Below are 6,495 nucleotides of genomic sequence, written 5' to 3'. Positions count from 1 at the left end.
TTGGTTAAGTACTTAGCTTTAAAAAAATTTTGATAAAAAAATTAGTTAAATATTCGGCTTAAAAAGGATTTTGATAAAAGTTTAGTTAAGTACTTAGTTTAAAAAATATTTTGATAAAAGTTTTAGTTAAGTACTTTAGCTTTATAAAGGTTTTGATAAGAACTTGGTTAAATGTACTTTTTTCAAAAACATATTCAAAAATATTTGAACTTACTTTTTCAAATAAGGTTTATTTTCAAAAATAGTTAAACAAGAAAACTGAACTTCTTTTTTTTAAAAAAAAAAAACTTTGAAGTCTTGAAAAAAAATGCTTTAATAAAACAAAAATTAATGCCTTAACATTCATTTCACTCCCCCTTAATTAATGCTAAAAATTTAATTAAGTGATTTTAGTTTGGGAATCCTAGAATCCAAGCATGTAAATTAAAAACATAAAAGTTATTATTTATTTTTTTGATTTTCTATCTCACCCATTTTAGGTTATCAAGCATGTTCAACTTTATGAGTTTGTGCGAGATGGAGTTAAGTTAATCTTGAAGTTGAGTTTATCTATGATAATATTGAAGAATATTTTTAAAAAATAATTTAAGTTAAATTTGGATTTCAATTGAATTTTGAATTTTAGAATATTTAAGTTTAAATTTTAAATTTTAAAATATAAGTTTAATTAGATTTAAACATTTGACAATAATTAAAATTTTAAAGATTTTGGAAATATATTAAAAATTAATTAAGTTTGAAATTATAAACTTACATATTAATTATGATTTGAAAATTAATTATCATTTAAAAATCATTAATATTTTGAAAATTTAAGAATTAATAATTTGAAATTTAATTATGATTTGAAAATTAATAATCAAATAATTAAGAATTTTGAAGTTCATTATGATTTTAAAATTAATTATATTTTGAGATTAATTATGATTTTGGAATTAATTATGAAATTAAGTAAGATTTTGAAATTAATTATGATTTTAAAATTAATTATAATTTTGTAAATAATTATGATTTTGATATTAATTATGATTTTATAAATAATTATGATTTTAAAATTAATTATGATTTTATAAATAATATTTTGAAATTAAGATTAAATAAGATTTTGAAATTAATTAAGTTAACTTGATTGAATTAATTTTAATTAATTTGGGTTTGATTAACTACTTTATATTTTAAACCTAGATCAATTTCACCTTTTTCTAAATTTTCAGTCAGGGAACCTTGATAGTTTTGTGAAATGGTTAATTTAATCTTAAATTCAAATCTAAGGATTGATCAACATTTAAGTTAGATCAAGGTTTAACAGTTAGCCAATTAAATATTTATTTCAATAATTGACTTCCAGGCTATGGCAAGACACTAGGCTTTCTTGAGTATTGGATCATTAACCACTTCTAGACAAAGTCTTTTAAAAAAATTTAATATTTAATTTTCTTCTTGAAAATCCTAAGTTTAATTAGTCAAGTGTAGATTAAGCCTAAGTCCTTATCTACCCTTGACTAATAAGAGCAGTAAATCAAGTATCAAACAAATCTATTTAATGATACAAATGATCTTTTTATTTGCTCCCCCTGGATCATAGCCTCGATAAGGTCTATCAAGGTAATGTATTTGATCCTTGGGGATCCAATATTGATTGAGTCCAACTTGATTAATCAGATTGGACTTGGGGACTCATGTTTGGGCTAAGTTTTTATTTGGTCGAATTACTAATGATAAGTATGATCTAAATCTTTGTTTGGTCTTATATCCAAGTCCAGTTCGGTTGTATACGACCCTTTATTTTCCAAGAATCAGTTCAAGATTCTCGGAACCCACAGTGAATCATTCCAACATGTCCTTAAGTCCTTTAACTTGAGTTTTCAAATTAGAATTTTCTTCCTCAAGTTGTTGGACTTGAGTTAAACTTTCATTTTGAACTGGGTTAGTCAAAGGACTTAGGTTAGTCTCCTCCTTAAGGACTGTTACCTCCTTCTTGAGTGACTTGACTCGGAGGTTGGATTTTGCCAACTTTTTTTAACAAATATGGAACTAAATTTTGTAATTCATCAATTTTAGTACCAAAAATTAGGGAACTTACAATATTGTTTGGCCCTTCGAAAATGGATACGGATCCGCGGATTCTTTCAGACTCAGTTTCCAATTCAGCTCCGATTTCTGATTCGGACTCTATTTCAGCAATGTATGCTTGTACTGGTAGAGTAAGGAAGCTTGATTGCTCGTGTTCTTCGTTGGAATCTTCAGAGGACCTAGACCACGTTGCTTTCAAGGTCTTCCTTCTTCGTTGCTTCTGGTTCGGACACTCCGGCTTGTAGTGTCCCTTCTGGTTGCAACCGTAGCAGGTAACTCCAAACTTAGCCTTCGTGTTCAATTGAGTCACCTTCTTCTTTTTGCACATTTTTCGTACTAGTTTTATGAGCTTGACTATAATTTCATCGTCGTCGTCTTCTGAGTTCGATTCATCTTCAGACTCGGGTTTGGTTCTGCGCTCTGTTTTTGATTCCTGCATTATGCTTGTTCCTGCAATCAAAGCAATACCTTTCTCGGTCCGAGTAGTATTAGTTTGTTCATGAAGTTCAAATTCAGAAAAAAAAAAAGAAGCTTGTATAGTCTAATTAAAGAAAGGTCCTTGGATACTTTGTAAGCATCTACCATTGATGCCCACAAAGTATTCCTCAGAAATGCATTGAGTGTATAGCTGATGATGTCGCGATTCTCCACCTTCTGTCCAATTGCGTAAAAGCTATTGAGGAGTTCTTGAATCCGCGCATGAAGTTGGCTTGCCGATTCATCATCCTGCATTTTTATATTGTAAAGTTTATTTAATATTGAATCATGTTTGCTCACCTTAGTGTATGCTCACCTTGGTGTCTGAGGTTCCCTCATGCAGCTTGACCAGCTTCTCCCATAGTTCGTTCGCGCTTTTAAATGAGCTGACCCGATTCAATTCTTCTTTGGTTAGGCCGCATTGGAGAGTGCATGTTGCTTTGGCATTAGTCTCAATTTTCTTCATCAAGGTTGTGTCCCAGTTTTGGCATGATACTGGCTTTCTCACGCCATTGAGTGGGAGTTCAAGACTAGTTTGGATGATTATCCACATCTTGACTTACGTCTTGAGGTGGTACTCCATTCGACTCTTCCAGTAGCCGAAGTCTTCGCCAGTGAAGAGGGGAGGGTGTGCAGTGCTATATCCCTCTTGGTAGGCCATTAAAGAAATCTCGCACACAAAAAAAATAATAACAAATGTTCCAAGACTTGGGCTTGGATTAGTAGTGCGGAAAAAAATAAAAATAGCAATTCACTAATTTTATAAAAAATAATAAAATATTAATAAAAACTATTATTTCAAATTTTGTTAAGTGCGATATTTTGTCAATACTGACCAATAGTGAAAAGATGAAAATGAATTTTTCAAAAACAGTTTTGGAGGGAAAAAATGAAAGGCGTAAGGATTTATTTTGAACACAAATGATATCTATTTTTCTTTCAAAAAGGAACCCCCTTGCTCGATTGGTGGTTTCACCAATTTAGAGCAACTTGGTTCTGATACCAATTGTAGGATCGTTGCGCTAGAGGGGGGAGTGAATAGCGCTCGTGGCTAATTTGTTGGTTTAAAATCAATCAGAGTAAAAGCAGCAAAAATACAGAAAACCAAGCAATCGCTAAAATGTTTCTTTTACTTGGTTATGAGCCTATGACGACTCCTACTCCAAGGCCCACACGTGAGAATGCTTTCGATGGGCAAAGACTAATCAATCAAAAAGAGTACAAATACAATTTTATTGATTACAAGTGATTTGAAAACTAAAGAATACCGACAACTTTGTATGATGAAATCTTCAGTAGAATCATCGTTGGAACTTTCGGGTGTCGTAGAGGCATTTTCTGAGCAGCTCGAAGAAGTGGAAGTCATTCGTAATGTTGTTGTGAAGCTCCTAGTCGAAGGTTATTGTTATAGGCTATTCCGAGAGCCCAGAACTACTCTAGGAGCCTGGACCACGTGGTTCAGCCAACCGACGCGCGCCACATCAGCTTGTAGATAATTTTTGGGTACCGAGCACCTAGACCATCTCCAGGCGTCCGGACCAGCTTTTTTCAGCCCCTTGTTTTCTGTAAAATAAAGTTAGTCTAGGCAAAAAAGCAACATGTATAATATGAAATTTGACAGCCTCTGACTGTCCAATTCTGACTTTAAGTTTTGTCGAAACTCTACATCGAACCGACGCCTACTATTCCCTCTTCGGGGAACGTGTCCTCACCTACTCCTCTCAGGAGAGTTTTGTTGGTTGCTACTCAGAACACCATTCTGTTTCCCCTGTACAAAAATTTGTACAAGCACAGAACTTAACCTAACTACCCATGTGCTCTACTGAAATTAAACTTGGATTGCAAACGATGCTTAACATTATTAATCCAAATTGTTTTTCAGAAGTTAAACTTGGATTGGAAATGATACTTAACATTTTTACTCCAAGTTTAACCGATGTGATCTTCCTAAGTTAAACCATATTACAGAAGTTGATTAAATATCTATTTCGAAGATTGGCTTCCAGGTTAAACATGGCGAGGCACTAGGCCTTCTTGGTTATAAGATCATTCACCACTTCCTAGACAAAGTCTTTCAAAGAAATTGGATATTTAACTTCTTACAGTAACCCTAGGTTTAACTACAAAGACCACAATAGAAACACAAGATCGAAACGTAAAATCGAAATACAAAATCGATAGCACGAAATAGAAACATAAAATCGCTAGCCTCTTGTGTTGGTGTTTCAGAATCCATGCAAAGAAAACTAACTAATTAATTCGAAGTGGAAACCATTAATTAGTTATACATTTCTTTTTTCTAAAGACCTCTTAATCTTCTATTGTATTCCTCTCCTCCTCTTGGACGTTGTGTGGGCAACGATCTACCAAGATGGAATCCACCCGAACCACTTCTTCTCCTCCAAGACTCTCGAGCCACCAAGGGATACCAAAATAGGAAACTCCTTCTCTTCTTCTTCCCCTCCAAGCAGCCGACCATAGGTACTTCTTGTCTTCTCCTTCTTCTTCTTCAAGCTTCGACCTTAGAAAGAAGAAAAGGAGGAAGAAGGGATTATAGATGCCGCCGGCCTTAAGGGAAGAGAGAAGGAGAGGGTCGGCCACAAGCAAGGAGAAGAGGAGAATAATAATATGTGTTACACCATAAGGTGTTGGGTTTGTAAGGTTGCAAACATAGTCTCATATTGAAAACACATGGGAAAGATCATGGGTTTATAAGAGAAAACATATCTCCATTGGTATGAGGCCTTTTGGGGAGAGCCCAAGAGCAAAGCCATGAGGGTCTAGGCCCAAAGTGAACAGTATCATGTTATTGTGGAGATATCTAAATTCTTTTCGATCCAACAATTAGTATCAAAGCCCGGACTGCCAGAAGGTTTAACCGCCGACTATGCACAAGAGCTATGGTATGATTGAGCCATGTGGGTACAATATTGACCTCGAACAAAGAAAGTCAGGACTCCTATGTTTGGATCAAGAGGACCAGACACCAGGCAGGAAGTCCTAGTTGCGACTAGGCAATGGAGTCCTAGTAGGTCGGGTGGACCGAGGGGCAGGAAGACCTAGTGGGTCGAGGATCGGACGTGGGAAGCCTATGGTCCTATGTTTGAGGGAGGGATTGTTGGGTTTGCAAGGTTGCAAACATAGTCCCATATTGAAAACACATGGGAAAGATCATGGGTTTATAAGAGAAAACATATCTCCATTGGTATGAGGCCTTTTGGGGAGAGCCCAAGAGCAAAACTATGAGGGTCTAGGCCCAAAGTGGACAGTATCATGTTATTGTGGAGATATCTAAATTCTTTTCGATCCTACATAAGGCACCACCTCCTCTTCTTTTATAATCCTTGCTCATGGCAAAAAAGGAAAGTTTTAAACATAATTAAAACTTTCTTATTTGTGGCATCCCTTTAAAAAAGGAAATTTTAACAACAATTAAAATCTCTCTTTTCTAAATTTCCTATTGTGAATGGCAATAAAGGAAAAATTTAAAATTAATCTATCTCTTTTTGTAACACCCCACCCTCCTCACTACTAGTCTGTGAGGGCGGAGCGCTACTGGACTACTAACTTATCTTAACTAATGTTGCTCACATGAAAATATAAGTATGTAACAGCGGAAAACATAAATAACTCATCTATACATACTGCTCAGGCTTATCTAATAGCAAAAGAAACAAAATATATATTAATCTGATCATGCATGCAAGAATAATACAACTCTATTAACGGAACTAATGTTCATAGCAATTAAAAGGAAGAGTTCTAAAACATAAAATATTCAATACAAAATCTTAATGAACTTTAAACTAATTCCCAAGGCTTCTATAGTCCAAACATCACACATCCATCCACACCTCCTTGTCGCCTTCCTTCACTATAGCTTTTCCTTTCCTTTATCTGCAGTAAGAGGAAAATGTAACTATAAGCAAAATTGCTTAGTAAGCA

The sequence above is a fragment of the Zingiber officinale genome, chromosome 1A (genome assembly GCF_018446385.1).
Source record: "Zingiber officinale cultivar Zhangliang chromosome 1A, Zo_v1.1, whole genome shotgun sequence".
NCBI lineage: Eukaryota > Viridiplantae > Streptophyta > Magnoliopsida > Zingiberales > Zingiberaceae > Zingiber > Zingiber officinale.
The sequence above is the reverse complement of the archived record's forward strand: the minus strand, read 5'-3'. Positions refer to the sequence as shown.